The sequence below is a fragment of the Miscanthus floridulus genome, chromosome 10 (genome assembly GCF_019320115.1).
Source record: "Miscanthus floridulus cultivar M001 chromosome 10, ASM1932011v1, whole genome shotgun sequence".
In the NCBI taxonomy this organism is placed as follows: Eukaryota; Viridiplantae; Streptophyta; class Magnoliopsida; order Poales; family Poaceae; genus Miscanthus; species Miscanthus floridulus.
The window spans coordinates 93284839-93309709 of NC_089589.1; the positions used below are offsets into that span (position 1 = coordinate 93284839).

Consider the following 24871-nt stretch of genomic DNA (forward strand, 5'->3'; position numbering starts at 1 on the left):
TATACAATGGAGATGGGGGCACGGTGAGGTATGCTCAAATCATTAATCCCCGGGATATTTTCTCAATGCATTTGTTGAGCTATTAATCTTGCATTTGGTTTACCGGCCGGGTGGACCAGTAAAAGAATCATCCGGTCCAAATATCGAGTAAAAGCACAGCATTTGGCATCTGTCACAAAGTAATTCCCTATCACTTGCCGCAAGCCAATCTCGAGGAGCCAACTAATTCCTCGCTAAAGTGTCGGAGTAGTACTGCTAAGTCGACAATAAAAAAAGGGGAATTTTGCTCAGGGACACTGAAGAATGACGTTATTTGCCACTGGACACCGTCAACTTGCTTATTGGCTCAGTACCATTATGAATCACAGTTTATTTGGCAGAAGACACCGCAATCATTAGTTTACTCTTTTCTGTCATTTTGGAGAGAGAATATGCACCGAATGGACTAAGTTGCCCCTGGCTCGCTAGCGCACTGCCTATATGGTTTGGTTGAACCAAGTCGTGCGACCCGTGCGACCGTCTTCCTCCTCCAGCCGCCATCCCCATCCGTTCCCCGTCTCACCCGCCGGTCGTCTTCCTCCTCCAGCTATCCTCGGTCGTTCCCCGTCTCACCCGCCGGTCGTCTTCCTCCTCCAGCCATCCCCGGGCATGGTTTGGCGCAACACCCTCAGCTATCAGCCTCTCGAACATCTCGATCGCCTTATCCCCCATGCCATGGTAGCCATATCCAGCAATCAGAGCGTTCCATGAGATCAAGTTCCTCCTAGGCATCCTCTCAAAGACATTCCTCGCGTCCTCCATCCTTCCCCATTTGCAATACAAGTCCACAAGCGCCGTGTTCCCAACAATGTCCAGTGGCAATCCTCTCTGGATCAAGCCAGCGTGCGCCTGCTTCGCATGCTCCAGCAGCCCCAACCTAGAGAACACCCCTAGCATGGTCGAGAATGTGAACTGGTCCGTGGCGACATGACTCCTGCACATTTCTTGGTACAGCTCCAGCGCCTCCTCGCTGTGGCCATGAAGCACAAACGCCGCCAACATGGCCATGGCAGCCCGTCAAACACCCGCCTCGCCTCATCAATCAAGCCGCACTTGTTGTACATGTCGAGCAGTGCGCACGCCAGGTACCGGTCAGCGACGTCACCACACGCCCCCGCCTTGACAACGCAGCAGTGCAGCTGCCGCCCGGCTCGCGCCGACCCCGAGGACGTAGCCGCACTGAGAACCACCACGAGGGACCTCAGCGGTGGCGTGTCCCCGCCGGCCGCCTCCGCCCGCATCTCCTGGAACAGCGCCAGCGCGGCGCGGGGGCGGCCCCGGTCGACGAGGCCGCCCATCATGATCCCCCACGTGACGCCATTCCGGTCGGGCATCCCGTCGAATGCCCGGCGCGCCTCGGCGAGCATGCCGCACTCGAGGTACGCCCTGCAGGACGTGGTTGTGCGTGTACAGGTCGAGCTCGAAGCCGGAGCTCTCGACATGCCAGGCCACCGCCGCGGCGGCGACGAGTAGCAACGCGTGGTAGGTGCGCACCGGGAGCGGCGTGAAGGGAGCCCCCACGCGGGCCAGGCGGAACAGGTCGAGCGCCTCGGCATGGCGGCCCGCCGCCGCGTGCCGCTCGATAGCGGCGCAGAGGGCGGGGAGGCCGGTGGGGTTGGGCCGGGGCCTGGGCCTGGGCGCGGGGCTGCGAGCCGTGCCGGAGGAGGCGGCGGAAGCCAGGTCGTCGTCGGAGCTTCGTGGATGCGGTAAGAGATGCGGCGGCGCCTGTGGCTGAGTGCGAAGGGGTTAGGGTTTAACAAAGGGGATTTGTGCATTTGACCGACGCAGTCTGGTTCAACCAGGGGCATCGAGCGTCATTTTCAAAATTTTCTCTCTCCAAAATGACAGAAAAGAGTAAAGTAACGACTGCGATGTCTTCTGCCAAATAAACCGTGATTCATAATGGTACTGAGCCAATAAACGAGTTGGCGGTGTCCGACGGCAAATAACGCCATTCTTCGGTGTCTCTGAGCAAAATTCCCCTAAAAAAAAATATATAGTGCCATACATATATAACGTGTTTGGTTTGAGGAGGTCCTGTGTGGAACTATTTGAACCTGCTGTGTCCGAGCCTAAACATAGCGTTTGGTTTGGCACACGAAGTCGACTCGCCCCTTATCAGATCATTCCCTACAACAGCATGAACGTGTGAGTTCCTTCACTAATCACCAGGATGACTCCATGAGGGACGAGCTGACCTCAAAGGCCCAAACTAAACAGCCTAACTAATACTCTCTCTCTCCTCAAATATAGTTTTTGTTATGCACTTAGATATATGTTATGTTTATATATATATATATATATATATATATATATATATATAATAAAATGAATGGATCTAGAAAAACTAAAATATCTTTGTCCTGTTCGTTTGGCTGATAAGCCATGGTTGATAGTACTGTTGGCTGATTTGTTGTAAAAAATACTGTTCGTTGGCTGAAAAAGTATGACTTATAAGCCAAACAAACATGTCTCTTATAAATTGAAACGAACGGAGCAGTGTTTTGCATGCACAGCCTTTCCCTTCTCTCTGCTCATGCGATACTCGGTTCGTAGGGCGCGGCGAGTGGTCCAGTACTCAAGCTTTCTTCGCGGCTTGGGATAACCATTTGACCGCATGCCTGCCGCCTGCCGTGACTAGCTAGATAAGCCGGCCAGCGGCCAGCAATCGCCGCCCCGTCCGTCCGTCCGTCCGTCCGTCCAGAATGACCCCATCGATGCGCAGCGCGCAGGATCGTAGATATATCCAGAATATATACCATGCATGCACGCACGCACGCACGCAGTAGCGTGCGCGTCGCGGTGTCGCCGGCGACTGGGCCATGTGCCCAGGTAGTAGTTATATATATATCGTAACTCAAAGTGTCTGCAGAATAAGTTATTCAGTAGCCAACTACAAAATAGTAATTATCGTAACTCAAAGTGTCTACAGAATAAGTTATTTTGTAGCCAACTACATATATATATATATATATATATATATATAGATATATATATATATATATATATATATATATATATATATATATATATATATATATATATATATATATATATATATATATTATATATATATATATCTATATATATATATATATATATATATATATATATATATTGAGAAGAAGGTCTATAGCTATACAGGCATGTTGATGCAGATATGCACGCAGGAACATACTCCTATGGTGTAGAGATGGACATGGAGGCATGGGTATGCAGGAATATGAGACAGGTCCCTGCTCCTTCATTCATGTAAATGGAAATGGATGAGTCTTGTCTGTGTCGTACACTCGTACTCCCTTCGAGCATGCGACCCATCTCCCGTAGGCACTAGGCAGTGACGGAGCTCGGAGCTTGAACAACATCTTCAGGGTACTATTAATGAATTAGAAGAGGGCCACTAATGATGCATGACTGATCAAATTAGCTATGAATTACTATAAGTGCGTTTGGATGTCTCATTGTGTTGCCGCCTCACTTGGCCTAGCGCCCTAGCTCGGCAAAGCCAGCCTTGCCAACGAAGGAAATCCAGATTGGCCCTCTCCAACGAGCCAGGAGAAACCTTGTAATAAGCTCAAGAAACGAGGTAGGTGGTAAAGGAACCAAACGGCCTATATATGTTTATTAACGTCCTGCTTATTTGGCTTATAAGTCGTACTTTTTCAGCCAACGAATAATATTTTTCTCTTACAATAAATCAGCCAATAGTACTTTCAGTCATACCTTATCAGCCAAGTGAACAGAGCATAAAAGGCTAAGATCCTAGGAATGGCGGCCATGGTCCAAGTTGGCCTTACCTATCCTCCACCCATGCTCGTCGGCATGGTTCTAACTCTAACTTTATTTGCTGGTGAAAAAAAACTTTTGGTTCAACAGCCTTGCCTGATTGTTGAAAAGGGTAAAATATCTATAACACTCTTCAATTTTTGTATTTCTTTCTTTCTTTTTAATTTCGCACTTATTTTACTTTTCTTTTCTCTCCATAATCATCTTGTCGGGTTCATAAACCCGGGGTCCCTCGAGGACCAGCTTCCACGTCCGGGCTCGGCCCAGGAAAACAACATATAGTTCATGGACCGGCCCAAAAATCTAAAACACAGTGGGCCGGAAGGGTAGTCCGGTCGTCGACCGGAAGGTCTACCCTTAAGAACAAGCGTCCGCTCGACAACTTCTTCGGCCCACCTCTTCGATCGAAGTGCTCGCTTCGGGCACCAGCCGTCTCCGAGCGGTTTCTCTAATCGGAAGGCCTAAAACACTGCTTCCTACTCCGACCCTGCGACTCCGACCCCGCGACCGGGGCTCGTGGGAACCCTGCTCACCGCTCTTCTCCGACGGGCGCACTGAGAGCCGACTGGAGCCATCCGACCGGGGGCTCCCCGTTCGGAAGGAACCAGAAGACGTGCGGAGAAAGGCAAGGCATGGCTCACAAGTCAAAACCACTGTACCAGGGACCATACCCTGTACGAAACAGTGCTCTGCAGCCACCCTGACACAAAGTATTGTAGGGGCCGCTAGAAACTCCCATACGGAAAGCCCCCGCGTGTCTCTAGACATCGATCGCAGTATGGGCTCTAGGATTTGCCATACCGGGTGAACATAGCGCGGCTCCTCACATGCCATTAGACATCAAGAAGTATTTGCAGGTACCGGCATCATCCTTCCTAAAGAAGATAGCTCGACCTCCCGTGCACATCTAACATCCTACAGCGACATCGACAGTATTGGGGGGCGTCAACCCTTATCCAGTTTTCATCAGCGTAGACAGTAAGGCTTAGAAACATCTGTACTCTCTCCCTCTCACCTGTAAAGCCACCCCCTTCATCTATAAAAGGGGATGCGCTCCCTCCAACGAGGAGATGTCGACTTCACCAAGGTAAGACTAACTAGATCGACATCAACACCTTACAACCGCAGGACCACCAAGTTCCGACCGCAACCCTTCCGATCGGAGCCAACCGAACCTTTTGTACACCCCCTCCTTTCTCCTTCTTGTTTGTAACCCCACTACAGACTTCAAGCACCTGGTCTTAAGAATAAAGTCACCGACCGACCCCGACTGGACGTAGGGCATGTTGCCTGAACCAGTATAAATCCTGTGTCATTAAGTGCTAGGCCACCTCCGATCATAACGTGCAGCAAAACTATAAATATTTACTAGTTAGTCATTTTGTACACGGACACATCTTATCTTCTCCACCGGTTTCACACGTAAAGTTAGAGCGTTTGATTGCCCCATACGACCCGTCTTTACTGCGGTTTTCACACGCTTTGCTCTTGGGCTGTGTTTAGTTCCACCCAAAAATCTCAAAAAGTGCTACAGTACCTATCACATTGAATGTTTGCGGCCCGTGCATGGAGCATTAAATGTAGACGAAAAAAAACTAATTGCACAGTTTGGTGGGAAATTACGAGACGAACGTTTTGAGCCTAATTAGTCCATATTTGAACACTAATTGCTAAATAAAAACGAAAGTGCTACAGTAACCCAAAATTTCAATTTACTGGAACTAAACACACGCTTTATGCACACAGAATACATGCGCCTAGCTAGATGGTGGCCACAAATAAATGGATCGCAAGGGTCGGTATCATCTCATCACGCACGCAAAAGATCCGTGCAGTGCAGCGGTCCATCATATCGTCCTGTCAGTCAATACTGTGCAAGTTGCGTTCTGTGACAAGCACGTAGCACTGACAGCCACGGTTTTATCCTTACCGCGCTGCAACGACTGCAATCGAGGATTATTATTTATTAAAAAAATCAGTTATGAATTACAATGATTCTATTGTGCGTGCCATTTTCTGTGAAGAATTTATATATTACATCGTTGAAGGGTCATATAAGTAATTAGAAAACATTTCAAGTAGAGATCTAGGACATGTTTTGACCCACTAGCACTATTAGTTCGCTAGCTAATAGCCGCTAAGGGACAGTTTGGGTTCCAGGGCCTTTTTCAACTAGTTCTGCACTTTTAGGCCTTGTTTAGTTTCAAAAAGTTTTCCCAAAAAGTGTTACAGTAGCCATTACATCAAATCTTGCGATACGTGCATAGAACATTAAATGTAGACGAAAAAAAACTAATTGCACAGTTTGGTTGGAAATCGCGAGACGAACGTTTTGAGCCTAATTAGTCCATGATTGAATACTAATTGCTAAATAAAAACGAAAGTGCTACAGTAGTCAAATTTCCAAATTTCACCCAACTAAACAAGGCCTTAGTCTATTGTTAGCCCTTGGGGAAACAAATAGGTGTGCTAAAAGGGGAGAACTAATTCTTAGTCCTATTAGTCTATTTGCCCCTCAAGGTGTCATAAAGAGGACTAAAAGTGCTTTTACTCTCTTTCTCTTTCTCTCTCCTCTTCTTTTCACCTTTTAGTCACCTTTGAGCATCTGGATCCAAACATCCATCTTGGGCTAAACTTTAGGGACTAAACTTTAGTCCAGGGACTAAAGATCCAAACAGGCCCTAATTATTAGTAGAATGCCGTTTAGATTCACCTGCTATAAGTTAATAATAGGTGGTTGCCTAGTTGGCACCTATTAACACCTATTAGTAGCCCTGAACCTACTAAACTAATAGTTGGCAGCTTCCAAACTAATAGTTAGTTGATCTATTTAAGGGTTTGTTTGGATTCACTAGCGGTAATTTTAACTGCTAATTATTAGCATTAAAAGATTCCAACAAACCCTTATATTAGTTTAGCTATAAAGAAAAGCCCAAACACTAAAAAAGGTGCGCTCATGGGGCGAGGAACAAAAGACCTAAAATTTGTAGATTATACCGAACTTGTACAATAGAGAACAAAGGTGATAAACCCGTTGGTAACCTAGGTACAAAGTTTTGGTAATTTTGAGGGTGCTCAAAAGAAAATTCTAAAATTTCGTATTACGCTAATACATGTGTATGACTGTAAATATATAACTCTAGGCTATTGTTTATGTTGCATAATCATCAACTCAATAGATGAATAATCACAAATCATAGTAATATTTTGTTTACATCTAAAAATTTTGGAAAAATCATACTTCATGTTGAAGTCTATAATTTTTATTTTGACAAAACATTGATCGAAATTTGTGAAATTTGGTAATTTCGGGGGTGACCGAGAAAATCATAATCCCAAAATTGAAAACCCTATATCCGTAACACCAAGCTAGGGCGTCCAAGACTGGCACAAATTAAAAACCACTATTTAACACCAAGCTAGGGCGTCCTCAAGGTTGCTTATCAAATACTCTCTTCATTCCAAATTATAAGACGCTTTGGTTTTTCTAGATTCATAGCTCTTGCTATGCATTTAGATACATAGTAAAAACAATATACCTAGAAAAACCAAAACGTCTTATAATTTAAAATAGAGGGAGTAGTAAAGAAAAAGCACATGTCTGATGATAAAACCGAGCGAAGTATAAAAAAGTTCCAAAAAAAATTAGAAACAAAATATATTAATATTTGATATCCTTTTTATAGCTTCTAAAAGGATTGAATGGTCCAAAAAGAATGTGAATTAGGCTTAAAAATTTAGGAAAATCCATCTCGATCTACTTCCCTTAATTATCATCGTAGTTCGATTTTTCTCCTCGAACTTCAAAACTAGACATCTTAACCCCTGAACTCTCAAAACCTTTTAAATTGCCTCCCTATCCTAATTTAGAGTTGTTTTGAAGGCTATTTTATCCCTTTTTAGTTAAAAGATTTGGTAAATATTTGAAAATATTTTTAAACCATAAAAATGCATGTCTCCAAGCTTTCTAAAGTTCTAAAAAGGTTGGATATTGGGATGCACCAAATCCAAATAAAATATTCTAGAGCTCATGAAAATATGTCTAGATGCTTGAAAAAAGAATTAGCTCTAGAAAAATGGAAAACTTTCCATAAAAAAATTGAAAATTTCCAAAACATTCTAACTGATATGTATACATATATTGAAAACTTGTTGCAACAAAAAATCTAATACGCAAACAATACAAATACATTTAGCATTAATAATGTATGTTGCATTCATGCTAGTTGCATCTCATATTTTTACCATGCAAAGTTTTTAAACATTTATATACTTTATCCAAATGTTTTGAGAAATTTCTAGTTTTTTTCTAGAAAATATTCCCATTTTATAGAGCTAAACCTAATTTTTCAAGTTTCTAAAGATACTTTCATGGGCTCTAAATATTTTATTTGGATTTTTTATCTCAATATATCTCTTGATTTTTTTCTAATTTTTAAAAGCTTATAGGAATTTTATATGGTTTCAAACCTTATCAAATATTTACCAAAATTTTAACTTAAAAAAGGACAAAACTACCTTTGAAACCACTCCAAATTAGGATAGAGAGGTAATAATTTGATCGGTTTTAAGAGTTCGAGTGATGTCTAGTTTTGAAATTCGAGGTGGAAAATTAGATTACAATAATAGTTTACGGAAGTAGAATCTAAAAAATTTAATACAAAGACCAATCTATAATTTTTTGAAATCGATGGTTAAATATACAAATGTTTAAAACGGAGGGGAATATCTATGGGCTCTATTTTATTTGTTATTAGGTACAATATATATGTCTTTGTATGTCAGTGGTGGCCTGGCCGCTCCATTCATTAAATTCGTGCTGCTGCAGGTTAGCTCAAACCGACCACCATGCTGCACAGTGCACTTATGTATGGACGTATGGTACTGAGCATCATATATAATTAGCTGTTGTATATAGTGGTAGATCCAATGCCGCTGCTGATCTCACCAGCTTTCCGTCTGATTCAAATTTCAATGGTCTACATACTGTCCAACAACCCTTGTACAGTCACACACATTGCGCATAGCAGTCTCGCACAGCCAGCTTAACTAGATTTACAATATCCATATATCCTAATATACTTATTATGAAAATATATTTGTGTTGTTCATTTAATAATACTTATTATTCATTTAAGTATTGGTATCTTTTTATTTATTTTTTGTTCAATTGTAAAAAATGACTTCAGTTATACTATATGTTCTATTTTATAGGTCGTTTTGATATTTTTAGATATATCGTAATTTTTAATATATATCTATATATATCACATATCTAGTGTATAATAAAATCTATATGTACCTAAAAAAACTAAAATAACCTATGATTTGGAACAGATCATGGTATTTTGGACGGAGGAAAGAGTAGTAGAGGTGGAGTAGCTGCCTATTAAAAGCCTCTCCTGCTGCTGCCAAAGCAGATGAACAGAACAAAAGGATTAACTAGTACTCCCTCTGTACTAAAAAATAAAATCGTTTTGTACAAGACTTGAATCAAACTTTAGGAATATAAATTATAAATAACTTTTAAATTGTTTAGTTTGGAAATGTGAAAGCCATAAATAGATTTGTCTTGAAAAATACTTTCATAAAAATATACATATATTATTTTTTGATAAATATTTTTATAAAAACAAGAAGTCAAAGTAATACTTTGGAGACTGTGTCGCTGTCCAAAACGACTTTATTTTTTAGTATAGAGAGAGTATAGGATTGAATTTGCTGAGGTCATCAAATTGACCACACATTCAGCCGGTTTGATTGTTGGTTTCAACCAGCCAATAATGTTTTTCTCTCACAGTAAATTAGCACCAGCCATCAAAAACCAACCAGCCTAGAAACCAACCAGCGAACAGACGGATTAATAAATAACGGTGGTTGGGTTGCACTTGCTCAGAAGAGAGAGCGACGAGATGTGTGGCTTCACAGATCTCTCCAGCTCGTTTCCATCCATATATATAAAGAAGGCAGCAGTAGCTAGCTGAGGCTCCCAGCAGCAACCCTTTCGCATAACACGCTCGTACACACGCGAAGGTCGACAACAAGCATCCATCCTACCTCTCTCCCCCTTCCCTTCCGTCTCTCTCAGGCGCCCCGCCCCCCCCCCCCCCCCCCCCCCCCCCCCCCCCCCCCCTCTCTCTCTCCCCCCTCGTTTGGAATAGATAGGTAGAGTGTAATAATTGTAGAAGAGCTAGCCGAGGAAGAACAAGAACTCAACAAGTGAAGCAAAGGGCGGCATCATGATGCACCGGCTTGTCGCCGAAGCTAGGTACGTACATATCACTACATGCAGTTTCTGATATTTAATTTTATCCTTTGGAGTCTCATTTCATTTCACCATGACCATGAGGGCAGAAAATGTCTATTTGTTCGGGTCCAACTTTCCGGACCTTTTGGGGCTTGTTTAGATGGTTTCAAAGTTACAAGTTTTTTCACTCTCTTCATCACATTAATTTTTGGACGAATACATGGAGTATTAAATGTAGGTAAAAAAAATAACTAATTGCACAGTTTGGTTGTAAATCACGAGACGAATCTTTTGAGCCTAGTTAGTCCATGATCGGACAAAGTTTGTCAAATACAAACGAAACATGCTGCAGTGTCCAGATTGCAAAAATTTACAATCTAAACAAGGCCTTGCATGTTTTCTCCGTTGATCTTTGGGGGCTTTTTCAGGACAAGAGCAGCCCCGGCGACGATGGCCGTCGGCGGGGTGGCGGGCGGCGAGCGGTGGATGTCGTCGTCGGCAGCCAGCAAAGGAAGGTAGGAGGAAACATCCAATCCGATGACTACTACTTGCTTAGCACCATCCTTTTGCATGCAGTTTGCATTTGCAATAGTGAGTGGAGCCGTGCATAAATGATGCAGAAACTTTGGCGTTATCCCTTGCATAATGACACCTCGATCTGATCTCTCTCTCCAGTCCAGGGTGTTAGATTAGATTAGGCTAGATTTCAGGACTGCATCTGAAGGCAGGTGTTAATGCATGCAGCAGCTGCTGCTGCTGCCCGGCTGTTACTGTTGTGCCATGTGATTGATCTCAGCGTCTCACGTCTCACCAGTGGCAGCCAGAGGGCAGAGACTACAGTACCACTCGTACTCGTAGATGAGAGAGCGACGGGCAGCTAGAGGAGAGGATGCGTGGTGTGGGCCCGCGGGTACGTCTGCTTGTGAGTTGGAAGCACGGCAGCTTCCAAAGAACACTGCAGTGCTGTTCCCAAAGGGCAAGGCCGAGTTTCTTCCCGTTAACCACGCGCCCGAGTTTCCTGAGTTTTGTCTGCTAACCCACCAATTGTTTACTCTCACATTGTCTGTCTGTGCACTGTCATTGCAGGTTTCCATACTATTTTTACGTCTGTGCACTTGTCAACCTAAAAACAGCACTGATCTGTTCAAAAATAAAGTAAAGAAAAAACATGCATACAAGATTTCCTATTTTTTCCATGTATTTTTATTTATTTTCTGCAGGTTATGTGTTATAAAGTTAGAAATAATTTAAATCTACTACCCTTATATAGGCGGTTTGACTTTCTAGAAAGTGTTTTTACTACCAAAAAGTAGAACACCGACTAAACGGGTCCAACCTGAAGTTACTTTTTTTTTTATACACAACTGCCTTTTGCGTAATACAATTTTCACGGCACATTTGGTCGTGCTTTTGAGTTTTAGTTTTCAGCCTTTTCCAAGTGGATGTAAATACAGAGACGTTCTACAGTTGTTTTAATGAAGATTAAGAGAGGGATAGCTTTTATAGTTTTTCTTCAACCAAATAGTTTATAGTTTTTTTCGTAGCTTATAGGCGAACCAAACAGATTTTTTACCGAAACACCTAATGATTTTCTTAGCTTTTGTTACTGGTTCAAATCAACGCTCACCAGAATTTTGTCATTCTCCTTTAAGTTTTCAGCCAGTGCTACAAGTTTCAATGTCTAATTATATAATGGCACCGTACTAGTAAATTACAAATCCCGCATATTGAATTCACAATCAATTCTGCCACCAAACACTTGATTTTCAACAGGCTAGAAGGCAAGATTGCGCTAATCACCGGAGGCGCGAGTGGGCTCGGCAAGGCGGCGGCCCAGGAGTTCATCCAAGAGGGCGCGCAGGCCGTGATCCTCGCCGACATCAACTCCAAGCTGGGCCTCCAGACGGCTGGCGAGCTGGGCCCAAACGCCCACTTCGTGCGCTGCGACGTCGCCGCCGAGGACAGCGTCGCCGCGGCAGTGGACGCCGCCGTGGCGCGTCACGGCCGGCTGGACGTCATGCTCAACAGCGCCGGCGTCGTGGGCCCGCTGTCCCACGGCACGTCCCAGATCGCCAGCCTCGACTTCGCGCAGTTCGATGCCGTTATGTCCGTCAACGTGCGCGGGACGCTGGCGGGGATCAAGCACGCCGCGCGCGTCATGCTGCAGGCGCCGCCGCCGTCCGCGGGCGCCCGTGGAGGCGGAGGCTCCATCCTCTGCATGGCGAGCATCAGCGGCATCCTCGGCGGGCTGGGGACGTACCCGTACTCGGTGTCCAAGTTCGCCATCGCCGGGATCGTCAAGGCCGCTGCGGCCGAGCTGTCGCGCCATGGCGTCCGCGTCAACTGCATCTCGCCGTACGCGGTGCCCACGCCGATGGTGGTGGAACAGTTCTCGGCGATGCTGGGCGGAGCTGCCGACGAGGCGCAGGTGGCGGCCATCATCAGGGGGCTCGGGGAGCTCAAGGGGCGCCACCTGCGAGGCGGAGGACATTGCCAGGGCCGCCGTGTACCTTGCCTCCGACGACGCCAAGTACGTGTCTGGGCACAACCTTGTGGTTGACGGCGGATTCACGAGCTACAAGCACATGAACCTGCCCTTCCCTACCAAGCCACAGGAGTGACTTGCCAGTTGCCACAGCTTGTGATTGAGGTGTTGCATGCTTTCATTCTGGTAGTGTTTTTCTTTTGTACAAAACTGCACCTAACCGCGAGGAAGAAGAGAATGTGTGAGTTGTTGTGATCTTGGTTTACAAGGGTTGTGAGTGACTTTTTAGCCCATATGCAATGATCCAAACCTAGTGCATGGATTCAGTAGAAAAGAATGTGGCTTCGCATACTGCTTTCTTTCTGCGGAGAAGTTGTGGGTTGTGAAACATCAAAGGTATAGATATTCTGGTTTAGAAAAAATCCAAATCACTACCTCCGAGTATCGCTTATGTCCATATAACCCATAAACTATTGGTTCGGTTTACTCCCCTTAACTATTTCAGTCAATCCAATTATCTCGTAACAAAATTTATATTTTTTATCCTCTATGCACAACTGAATATATCAGTTTCTAAATTTATGGGGTTATAGTGAACATTACATTATTTTTTAAAACTACATTATGCATTTTATATCATTATGTTTAATAGAATTTTCTATTTCTAGTGTTAATTTATTATTATATGTCATAACATATCAAAGTAATGATAAAACTTTATGAAATATTTTTTAAAACATAAATTATGGTGCTAGCTATCCCCTCATAAAGTTTGAAACTAGAAAACAACTTGAATGTGGAAAAACAAAAAAGATGAATCTTGTTGAGGTGTAAATTGGACCAACTAAAATAATTGAGAAGAGTAAAACGAACTAAACAATAGTTTAGGGGGGTTATCTGGACATAGAACATACTTGATGGTAGTATTTTAGAATTTTTCATTCTGGTTTCAGTCAAAAAGACCCGATAATCTTTAGGGGTGTAATTTGCAAAAAAAAATAGAGGAACCTTTAGGCTAGGGTGTTTGGTTCAAGCTGTGGAGTAGTCGGTCATCTTTTTGCTTCTTACCTTTTTTTTGGTTTGGTTTATAGGAACTCATGTCTTGGCCTATGAGGTGGAGAGGATGAATTGGGTTACTAAAATATTGAACACAGTTTAGCATCAGGAATCCTAGATTATTTCTAAAATACCCTAATTGTTTTTATACTTTCTTTATCTCTTGTATATTTGCATTGAGAACCCTGTCCTACTCATTATTGTTTTCGCACATCCTTTAACATTCAGATTGGTCGATCCATACGTGTGTGTATTTCGATGTGACTAAGTTGATTTTCCTGAGCACGGAAAGATTGCGAGTTAAGATACAGAGTTGTTGGAGAACAGTTTTTTCTAATTTTGCTAAAAAACATGATTAGGAGTGGATTTCGGAAAACTCTTGAAGATGCTCTTAGAAACGAATGATCACGCAATAAGAATCACACCGATCGCGCTGTGCTCAATCCATATGAAATAATCCAGTCCATCTTCATCTCCTTGCGCCTGGTACTTGCATTGACCAGCACAATGCACATGATATCTACTCAATCATGCACTCTTGTCTAGCGTGCATGTGTGCTGCACATGCTGTTAGTAGCATTATTGACCACAAATGGCACCATGTAATCGTGCATATGTGGTGCACATTAGCAATAATGCTAGTATAACCATTAGGTCAACTGTTGTGAGAACTAACGAATCGGTTCATATCTGCATTATTCGAGCTGATGTCAGGGTCGGCTCAGCTCCTCGATTTTGTTTAACACTCCAGGTCCCTTCCAACTGCCTTCATTTAGAAGCGAGCAACCATTCTCTCCCTACCCTTCTGGAGTTCTGGTAGCTCTCCCAGCGTTGAGTTGTTGGTAGCTCTCCTTGGATTTTGGGAGCTAGCTAGCAGCTACGAGAATGGCCTCAGAGGAGGACAGTCGTTCCATGGCCGGCGGCGAGCCTAAGGTGTCGGGGGCGCCGGCTCCGGCGCCAGCGAAGGGGAGGTAAAAGAGTTGAAAAAACATGCGTCTTGGATTTCGAGTTTTTCACAGTACTGGCACGCAATTTTTATTTTGTTATTTCTCATATTTTCGTCTCAGATATCTAGAGTTCCAATTTCCATCTTGATCCACATAGATAAGCAAACTTTTAAATCTCATGCTTTTCCATTCGTTTTGAAAAATGCTATTTGATGAATTGATGTCCCACTCATCGAAAAGGATTTTGCACTTACAAATGTGCAGGCTTGTGGGGAAGATTGCGCTGATCACAGGAGGAGCAAGTGGGCTTGGGAAAGCGACGGCCCGTGAGTTCATCCAGGAGGGCGCCGCCGTAGTCATCGCCGACGTCAACTCCAAGCTGGGCCTTCAAACCGCCGAGGAACTCGGCCCTCAGGCCCACTTCGTCCACTGCGACGTCACCGTCGAGGAGAGCGTCGCCGGGGCCGTGGAATCCACCGTCACGCGGTATGGCCGGCTCGACGTCATGCTCACAGCGCCGGCGTCGCCGGCTCGTTGGCCGGCACGTCGAGGATAGCCGAACTGGACCTGGAGCAGCTCGACGCCGTCATGGCCGTGAACGTGCGCGGCACGCTGGCCGGGATCAAGCACGCCACGCGCGTCATGGCCCCCGCCGGCGCCGGCTCCATCCTCTGCATGGCGAGCATCAGCGGCGTCCTCGGCGGGCTGGGGACGTACCCGTACTCGGTGTCCAAGTTTGCCGTCGCTGGCGCGGTAAAAGCCGCGGCGGCGGAGCTGTCGCGCCACGGTGTTCGGGTCAACTGCATATCGCCCCACGCGGTGCCGACGCCGATGGTGGTCGAGCAATTCTCGACTATGCTCGGCGGCCGCCGCCGACGAAGAGCAGGTGGCGGCGATCATCAGGGGTCTAGGCGAGCTGAAAGGCACGACGTGCGAGGCGGTGGACGTGGCGAGGGCCGCCGTGTACCTGGCCTCTGACGACGCCAAGTACGTGTCCGGGCACAACCTTGTGGTGGACGGCGGATTCACGAGCTACAAGCACCTGAACCTGCCCTTCTCTACCAAGCCACAGGAGTGGACTTGCCACAGCTGCTTGTGATTCAGGTGTTGCATGCTTTCATTCTGCTAGTGTTTTCTTGTTAGAATATCAAGTATCTGATTAGTTAGACTCTTTGTTTTCATATTCCCTTTATCCTTTCATATCCATGTTATTTCTATATAAACACCTCTTGAGATTAATGGAAAACTGAGTTGAGTTAATCCTCCAATATGGTATCAGAAGGGTCACGATCCCTTTGCTTCCGCTCACCCTAGACCGTCGACTCCCGCGACGTTCTCCACCTCCGACGCTCACATCGCGGCGTCACGCCATCGCGGTGTCGTCATCGCGCCTCTGCGTCGCGGCTCATCATCGCGCCTCTGCGTCGGGGACATCGCGCCATCGCGACTCCGTCTCGCCAAGCACCGCGATCCCGTGATCCGCAGGTCGTCCCACGACCCCGCTACTCCGCCAGGTCGCCAGGTTGCGACTCCGCCACCCCGTCCCGGGACTCCGACCGCCTGGAAGCGCCGCGACTATTTGAGCGACCTCCGTCCGCGACCGCGACCACCGCGACCGCACCGCGACGCCAGGCTCGCGACTCTGCCAGGCCCCCGACTTCGCCAGGCTGACTCGCACCGCGACTGCCGTGACTCCGCCAGGGCGGTGCTCCACCTCTCGCCGCGTGACGTGGACACTGTGCTGTCCAACCGGCTGGCATGCCTTCCAACGCCGAACTCTACCAGGCGGCCATGGAGGCGTCGGCGCACGCGCTGATCTGCGGGCCGTAGGCCATCACCGCACCGCCGCGAACACCGCGCCGGTGGCCGAGTAGAGCAGCATCTGCACAGTGACGTCGACGACAACCAGGACGACACGGGGAATCATGGGCGCATCCTCGCCGTCGTCGCCCTTGCCGACCTGCACGTAGATCGCGGCCACCTCCAGGATCGTCGCTGCGATGTTGGACCCTACAAGGTATCTGCAACCGGTGAAGATGACAGAAATTAACAAAAACTACTCCAAGAACGCATGAATACGTATAGGTCAAACGCAACGACGTGGTACGGTAGTCCTTACACGAAGGGCTGGTAGTTCTTGAAGGTGACGGTGGTGGCCGTGGCGCCGTCGAGCCCGTAGATGGTGCACTCACTCGCGGTGGCCATGAGGACCGCCGAGGTGAGCGCCAGGGCCAGCATGATCAGGCGCAGCAGCAGGGTAACTGCCTTGGAACCGTTTGGCGCCGCCGCGTCGTCGTCGATCACATGGCAGTCGGAATCCGAACCGTACATGACGACGCAAGCTGAGGATGAGCAAATGAAGATGAAGAGGTTGAAGCCGCAGGATTCAGAGCATTTGTTCTGAATAACGAGAATGGGAAGAACTTAACAGGCGATGAGCAAAATTAATGGAAAGGAGCATCGGAGGAGATCAGATTGTTGTATAGCGAGGTTTATGGGAAAGTGACAAGGACGACATATATAGTAAGTATGATATGGCTATATATACGATGTAGGGCAGTTTGTATGGATTGATGGATCCATTTACATATATAGAACAGAAATTAGCATATAACTTCCTTAAGGCAGCAGGATAACATGGGCTAGTAGATTAATCTTCATATGTTCTCTTCTCTTGTTTCTGCTTGTACTGCGCCGCTTCCATTTCCCAATCCGGCCCCGCTGGTAGTGACAGCCTGAAACAGAAGCTGCCAATCTCACAAAAAAAAAAAAGGAAAAAAAAAGAAGCTGGCAGGCATGAGCCATGACATCCGCCAGGGTGCTCAGAAGAAAAAGTCCTCCAGACCCTCTTAACTAATACTATTGTTTTTTCTTTTTGATTACACATGCAGACACTCATAACGCACACCCACTCACCTCAATGAACGCACACATGCAAAACCTACCCCTACGAGCATCTTCGAAGACTAGTGTCGGTGTTTCGAACAAACACCGGCTAGTAAATTTATAATTGATGCGCGTTAGACTCAGATGGTGTACTAAAAGACACAAGGTTTATACTGGTTCGGGCAGAATGTCCCTACGTCCAGTTTACTGCTGCTCGTGTTATTAGTATCGAAAAAGGTTCGTAGTAGGGGGTACAAACGGTCGAGAGAGGGACGGGTCCCAAGTCTCTGATGGAAAGGTCGAAGGGATGCCAAGGGCTCGGTTGCTGCTTGGTTGTGTGTTATGTTTGAGTGATCCATCAAAAGTCGGTCCCTTTTGTGGGGTGCCCTACCCTCTGAAAAGTCCTAATATGGCTAGAGGGGGAGGGTGAATAGCCTATTTAAAAATCTACAAATCAACTAGAGCAATTTGATTAGTATGACAAATAGCTTAAAGCAAACTTGCTCTAGCTCTACAAGGGTTGCAAGCCACCTATCCAACAATTCTAGTTGTAATGATTACTTAGGCACACAAACTTGCTATGTAATTACTCACTAAGAGCTCTCAACCTTGCTACTCTAAAGAGCTCAACTAGATGAATGTAAATAATAAAGCAAGCTCTCAATTCTAATTACACTAAAGAGCTTGTGTCAACTAGTTTGCAAGAATGTAAATAAGTGAGTAGGGTGATTATACCGGCGTGTAGGGGATGAACCAACCACAAGATGAATATATAGCCAATCACCGGGAGAATGCCAAAGACAAGAGACAATCGATTTTCTCCCGAGGTTCACGTGCTTGCCAACACGCTACGTCCCCGTTGTGTCGACCAATACTTGGTGGTTCGGCGGCTAAGAGGTGTTTCACAAACCTCGTCCACACGATAGGACACCGCAAGAACCAACTCACAAGTGAGGTAACTCAATGACACGAGCAATTTACTAGAGTTACCTTTCGGCGCTCCGCCGGGAAAGGTACAACTCCCCTCACAATCACCGGAGACGGCCACGAATAATCACCAACTCGTGCCGATCCTCCACCGCTGCTCCAACCGTCTAGGTGGTGGCAACCACCAAGAGTAACAAGCGAAATCCGCAGCGCAACACGAATACCAAGTGCCTCTAGATGCAATCACTCAAGCAATGCACTTGGATTCTCTCTCAATCTCACAAAGATGATGAATCAATGATGGAGATGAGTGGGAGGACTTTGGCTAAGCTCACAAGGTTGCTATGTCAATGAAAATATGCAAGAGTCCTCCCTTGAGCCGGCCATGGGGCTATAAATAGAGCCCCCATCAAATAGAGCTGTTATACCCCTTCACTGGGCAAAATGCGCTCTGACCGGACGCTCCGGTCATACTGACCGGACGCTGGCCCTCAGCGTCTGGTCGCCCGATGGACGCCATGTGTCACCAGCTTCAAACGCTGTTCGTCAGATTTCAACGGCTACGAAGCTGACTGGACGCTCCAGTAAAACTGACCGGACGCTGAAGCCCCAGCGTCCGGTCGTTTCCAGTAAGCTCCCCGAGGCGTAATTCTTCGACCGGACGCGTCCGGTCCACCTTGACCGGACACAGACCAGCGTCCGGTGCTCAACCCTAGCCACTGTGCCGTCTGACAGCTCGACCGGACGCAACCTTTCAGCATCCGGTCGCTGAGTGACCCAGCGTCCGGTTAGTAGACCGATGCCAGCATCATTTCGACCAACTCCATTTCAACTCTAACTTCTTCACCCTTGCTCAAATATGCCAACCACCAAGAATTTGCATCCGGCGCAATAGAAAATAGGCATTCCATTTTCTCGAAAGCGCCGAAACCCATCTCAACCCTACAAACACCACATCCTTTGTAGATGTGCCAACACCACCAAGTGTATCACCTTATGCACAAGTGTTAGCATATTTTCACAAACATTTTCAAGGGTGTTAGCACTCCACTAGATCCTAAATGCATATGCAATGAGTTAGAGCATCTAGTGGCACTTTGATAACCGCATTCCGATACGAGTTTCACTCCTCTTAATAGTACGGCTATCTATCCTAAATGTGATCACACTCACTAAGTGTCTTGATCACTAAAACAAAATGGCTCCTACATTTTATACCTTTGCCTTGAGCCTTTTGTTTTTCTCTTTCTTCTTTTCCAAGTTTAAGCATTTGACCATCACCATGCCATCTCCATTGTCATGATCTTCGCCATTGCTTCATCACTTGGGGTAGTGCTACCTATCTCATAATCATCTTGATAAACTAGGTTAGCACTTAGGGTTTCATCAATTAACCAAAACCAAACTAGAGCTTTCACCCTCCCTTTTATAGACCAAGGGGGAGCAGGGGTTACAGATGGGAGAAAGAGGAAAATACCAAAGGTATAGAAGGTCATTCGAGGGAGCTGGGTCCTCATTTTTCCCCATGCCTGCCCTGCTAACATGGCCGACTGTGTTAGAGGTGGCGTGTTCACTGATCCTTATAGGCCATGCCCTAGCCCCATTTAGCAAGTGGGTGTGTCCCATCCTACGCCGGTGGACGGTGCTGCGTGCCGGAGAGCCGAGCTGTGACCCCTTGGGGAGTAATCGGAGAAGTGACCATACGTCCGTCACTGTAGATGATGTGAGTTTTCCCTTGGATTGTAGCGGCTATCGTATGCCTGTGTTAGTATTCGCGCCCGGGGGCTGAAGGCGGCGCCTACAATACTGTGGGACAAAAGTCGGCGCCTACAATACTGTTCGGGTGCTGTTATGTCGGAAAGGGCAAAAAGCGCTCGTCCCATCGTATCCTGACGGTGCCTTCCTGTAGGCGTGCAGGGCATGACTCTCGGTACTATGGTTGACTCGAATGTCCTGTCGTACCCTGTGCTCGTCTTTATGAAGGATCAGAGTGAGGCAGAACCTCCTAAGAAATCAGGCCCACGTGCACCTATCGTTGTCTTAACAGACCTTGGATAGCGTACACGAGTTCCCAACAACTCAACAGGTCTATCGGGTGTCCTCGGGAAACCTGAATCATCCACGAATTTTTCTTTGAACAGGATCCCAATCACAGACATTGCAGATTACAACAGTTTATTCAAATATATATACATCAGAGTAAAAGATAGCGGAAGTCTTAAGATAACATAGTTTACAAACCAGTTGTTTTCAAACTTACAATACCATAAGTGTCATACAACCATAGTAGAGGGATAATATTACATTAACATTATTTATCAAACAAACTAGTGCCTTGTCCAAAGGCCATTCATCACTCCTCATCGTCATTGACTTCAAACACAGACATGCAGCAGGGACCAAAACAAGCCTGCGCATGCGACTCACCTGCAACAAGGGTTAACAAACCCTAAGTACAAAAGTACTCAACAAGACTAACCTGACGTAAAGGGGTGTAAGACTTTTAAAGATGCAGGGGTTGGGGCAAGGTAAGGATGTAGCAAGATTCAAAATTCTTTGCCCAAAAGCTTACTATTCTTATCCTATTTTCAAGTTTTACCCCTAAGTCCTTTTAGTTCATTATCTCAACTAAATGTACATTTCCCATATTCCATTCCTTCTCATTCCATTCTTTTCTCATATTTTAGTAATTCACCAGTCCTGCATTGCTTCTGTAATGAATCGAGTCTCCATATCCGCGGAGCACCGGCAATTTGAATTGATTCAAGTCCCAGCTGGGGATTTCTTATCACACGACATATGTAGAACTTAATCTTGCATATATCAACCTCGCTACCGGATCCTCCTATACTAAGTTGTCTCCACGCCACCCGACAGCATAGCACACCTCAAATCCAGCCACATTCCAGCCACGAGGGTACACGCTACTCCCGCCATCTCTCCACTCCCAATGCGCTTAGTATCGGGTTAGTCGAAGTAGGCTTACCAAAGTATGTGACCAGTACTACAAAGTGTCTCGTTCAGAAGATCCACAATGAGTCGCCTTTAAGCGACATAGTCGGCAACATTACCCAACATTCAAGATAAGTTACCCGACTAGTCTCTAGTTCATTCTATCTTCTTTCTTTCTTTGGCCAGTATGTCGTCTTTGATTGTATTGAAACTTTTACTTTGAAAGCCTATCATAAAGCATACTAAGCATACTACGCCTTTGTAAAAGAAAACACCATCAAGGATGGTAAACAATTAACAAGGTAGGCAATGCATCAAGTAGGTAACATTTGAATTAATCAACTTAATGCAATAAGTAACATAGGTGATAAACTTTTCAAAGTAAACAAGGTAAGGGTTTAATGCATAAACCGGGGCTTGCCTTCGTTGACGATCTCAGGTTCCGGATCAGTACCACAATTATCAAATCCCGTGACAACCGGGGATTCTTCCAGAACTTGCTCAACTAGAATCGTTTCACTTTCGGATTCTACACGAAATGATAACATATGCTTTAACATGATGATAATGTAAACATGATGCTATCATGGTACATGAAATATAACAACACTTCGAATATAACTGTTTTTCACGGTACAGTTGCAAGCCAACAAAACCAACTTGCAAATCTACCGTCAAGGATCACACATGTGACTTGACCAAACTAATCTCAAGTCTATCTTCGAGAACACCTTAGCTCCCGCAAGTTGATCAAAAAGCAAATTAATTCGGGGTAAGGGGTATTTGTTCTTTATGGTGACTTCATTTAACGGCCAATAGTCAACACATAACCTTAAGGTTTGGTCCTTCTTCTTCACGAAGATAGCAGGGCATCCCCAAGGTGATGAACTGGGTTGAATGAAACCCTTGTCTAATAACTCTTGTAGTTGCATTTTTAATTCTGCTAGTTCTTTGGGTGACATCCTATACGCTCTTCTAGATACTGGTGCTGTTCCTGGTTTTAGATCAATTCTAAACTCTATAGCTCGGTCTGGTGGCAGACCAGGCAGATCATTGGGAAAGACATCCGTAAACTCACATACCACTGAAATTTTCTCTGCCCCTTCAACAATAGTTGCACAAACTATTTCCACTGTACTCTTAGGAAAGGGAAGTTGGATGAGAAGTTGGGTTTTGCTGTCAGGTGCATTTACCCTTATGATTCTACGCATGACATGTAGGATAGCCTCGTGTTGAGTTAACCAGTTCATACCAAGGATCACATCTATATCTTGATCCTTTAATATCAGCATATTGGTAGGGAACTCATAACCTCCCAAATCAATAGGTACATGCTGAACTACCTCCCTTGTACAGATTCGTCCCCCGAGCGACTGTATATGATATGGTTCTTTTGTTTCCCCAATAGCTATCCCATGCTTCACAACAAATGTATGATTGATGAATGTATGGGATGCACCAGAATCAAATAAGGTAATTGCAGGATGCTTAGCAATGGGAAACATACCCATCATTACTGGTTCTCCTTCTGGAATAGATTCCACCTGAGTATAGAAGACCCTTCTAGGTTTCTTCTCAGCCTGACCCTTTCGACTATTCTAAGCATTGCCCTTGTACTAATTCTGAGCTTGAGTAACAAGGGTTTTGGGTGCATCAGCATTATTCTTCCTGGGATACGGACATTCTCTAGAAAAATGTCCGGGTTTACCACAATTATAGCATGGATAATTGTGATTCTGGGGTGTAGCATTGCGGTTTGCATTATTTGTATTATTTTGCTGCTGCGGTGCTTGATGAGGATAAGGCGTATTAGTTGCAGGGCGAATAAAGATTTGCTGCTTACCTTGGCCTTGTTGTGGGTGGAATGGTGCACGGCCATGATTCTAAGGATGGTAGACTATCTTTTGACGCTTTCCACTCGACGATCCAGAAGCAGATATTTTCTTTTTCTTCGCCTCCTTGTGTCGGTGGTAATTCTCCTCCGAAGCGATAGCAATGTTGATTGTCTCATGATAAGTTGCGTTACCACAAGTTGCCATCATGGTCTGAAGTTTAGTGTTCAGGCCTCTAAGAAAATGATTCTTCTTCTTCCTATCAGTATTCACATACTCTATAGCATACTGCGATAGGTGATTGAAGCGCCCAACATAATGCATCACCGGGTGCTCCCCTTGCTTAAGAGCCAAGAACTCTTCTAACTTCATGGTCATTACACCATCTAGAATATAGTGTGCCCTAAAGGCATCCTTAAACTCCCTCCTGGTGATTTGGTGACCAGCGGGCTGTACTGCTACCAAATTTGCCCACCAGGCACCAGCAGCTCCTCGGAGTTGCTGTGCCGTAAACCTTGGTTTCTGAATCTCGGTACAGTGAATTAGCTCAAACTTTTGCTCTATTGTCCTAAGCCAATCGTCAGCTTCTAAAGGCTCTTCTGCCTTAGAGAACACAGGCGGACGTGTGTTAGTAAAATCAACATAGGTTGACTCGTCATTTCCATTATTACGATGACCACGATTAGGGTATGGTGCCTGCTGGTTCTGAGCCAATTCCCTTAACAGCCTAGCATTCTCTGCAGTTGCATTGATGAGTGCGGCTATGGCATCTGCCATAGTCGAAGGCATTGGTGGAGGATTTGGGTACTCATCATCGTCATGCGAGCCACTAGCACCAGCTCGGGTGATAGGACGAGGCATCTGTTAGAGAAACATGTTTACTTACATTATTCTTTATTGAAAGCATTTAAAAGGTTTCATGCTACAAAGGGTTACTTATTTAAATTACATGTCTTGTATCCCACAAGACAACCTTGGTTTACTAGGAAAGCAGTAAAGGAACTATTACTACTCTGAGCTCTCAGTCTTTGGCGTCTGTGCCCATATCAGACGAAACCTCCTCCTCTTCTTCATTCTTGACTTCTCCTGGATCTACAATCATTTCTTCATCTGTAACTTCACCATCCCCATGAGGAGGATGAAGTTGAGCGTACGGCATGTGGACATTCTCATAAAGAATGGCATTGTCCATCTCCAGGTCTTCTACATAGAACTCCAACTCATGGACGTGTTCATTGGCTGCATCCTCTCGTGTCCAGGCTTCATTCTACATCTCCATGGTCATGGTGATGCCCCTTTGCATTTCCGCCAGCTTCTCTTGATCTTTAGCATGAGCTCGACGAAGAGTGTTGAGCTCCTTGGTCAGGTTCTCGATGTTAGTGGGGTTGCTTGAAGCTCCTTCATCTCCTAGGTTCTTGGGACTTCCTTCACCAAGCTCATGGTTTCTTGGTGCCAACTGGTGACGAGGGACTCCATGAGGTCCCGTGGACTTGCGTGCGGTTACCTTGGTCTTTGCCATAGCCTGTAGGATTTAAGGTAGGACTATAAGAATAGCTTGAGGATAATGGAGGTTAGCAAGAATGGGATTGACATTACTTACCCAACCACTATTAAGGGGAATTATTATGCAAGGTGCTCAAGCATGATGCATGAATCAATCTTACGAATCTAGGTACAAAAGATTTATATAATCATAAGTACTAGATTTTTAATA

General features: G+C 45.5%; 4 pseudogenes; 2 read left to right on the forward strand and 2 right to left on the reverse strand.

Moving 5' to 3' along the window:
• Nucleotides 1-558: 558 nt before the first annotated feature.
• Nucleotides 559-1847, reverse strand: LOC136489046 (pentatricopeptide repeat-containing protein At5g50390, chloroplastic-like; annotated as a pseudogene).
• Nucleotides 1848-9999: 8152 nt separating this feature from the next.
• Nucleotides 10000-12732, forward strand: LOC136485119 (momilactone A synthase-like; annotated as a pseudogene).
• Nucleotides 12733-14498: 1766 nt separating this feature from the next.
• On the forward strand, nucleotides 14499-15659 carry LOC136489047 (momilactone A synthase-like; annotated as a pseudogene).
• Nucleotides 15660-16338: 679 nt separating this feature from the next.
• On the reverse strand, nucleotides 16339-16891 carry LOC136489048 (CASP-like protein 1U2; annotated as a pseudogene).
• Nucleotides 16892-24871: the final 7980 nt, after the last annotated feature.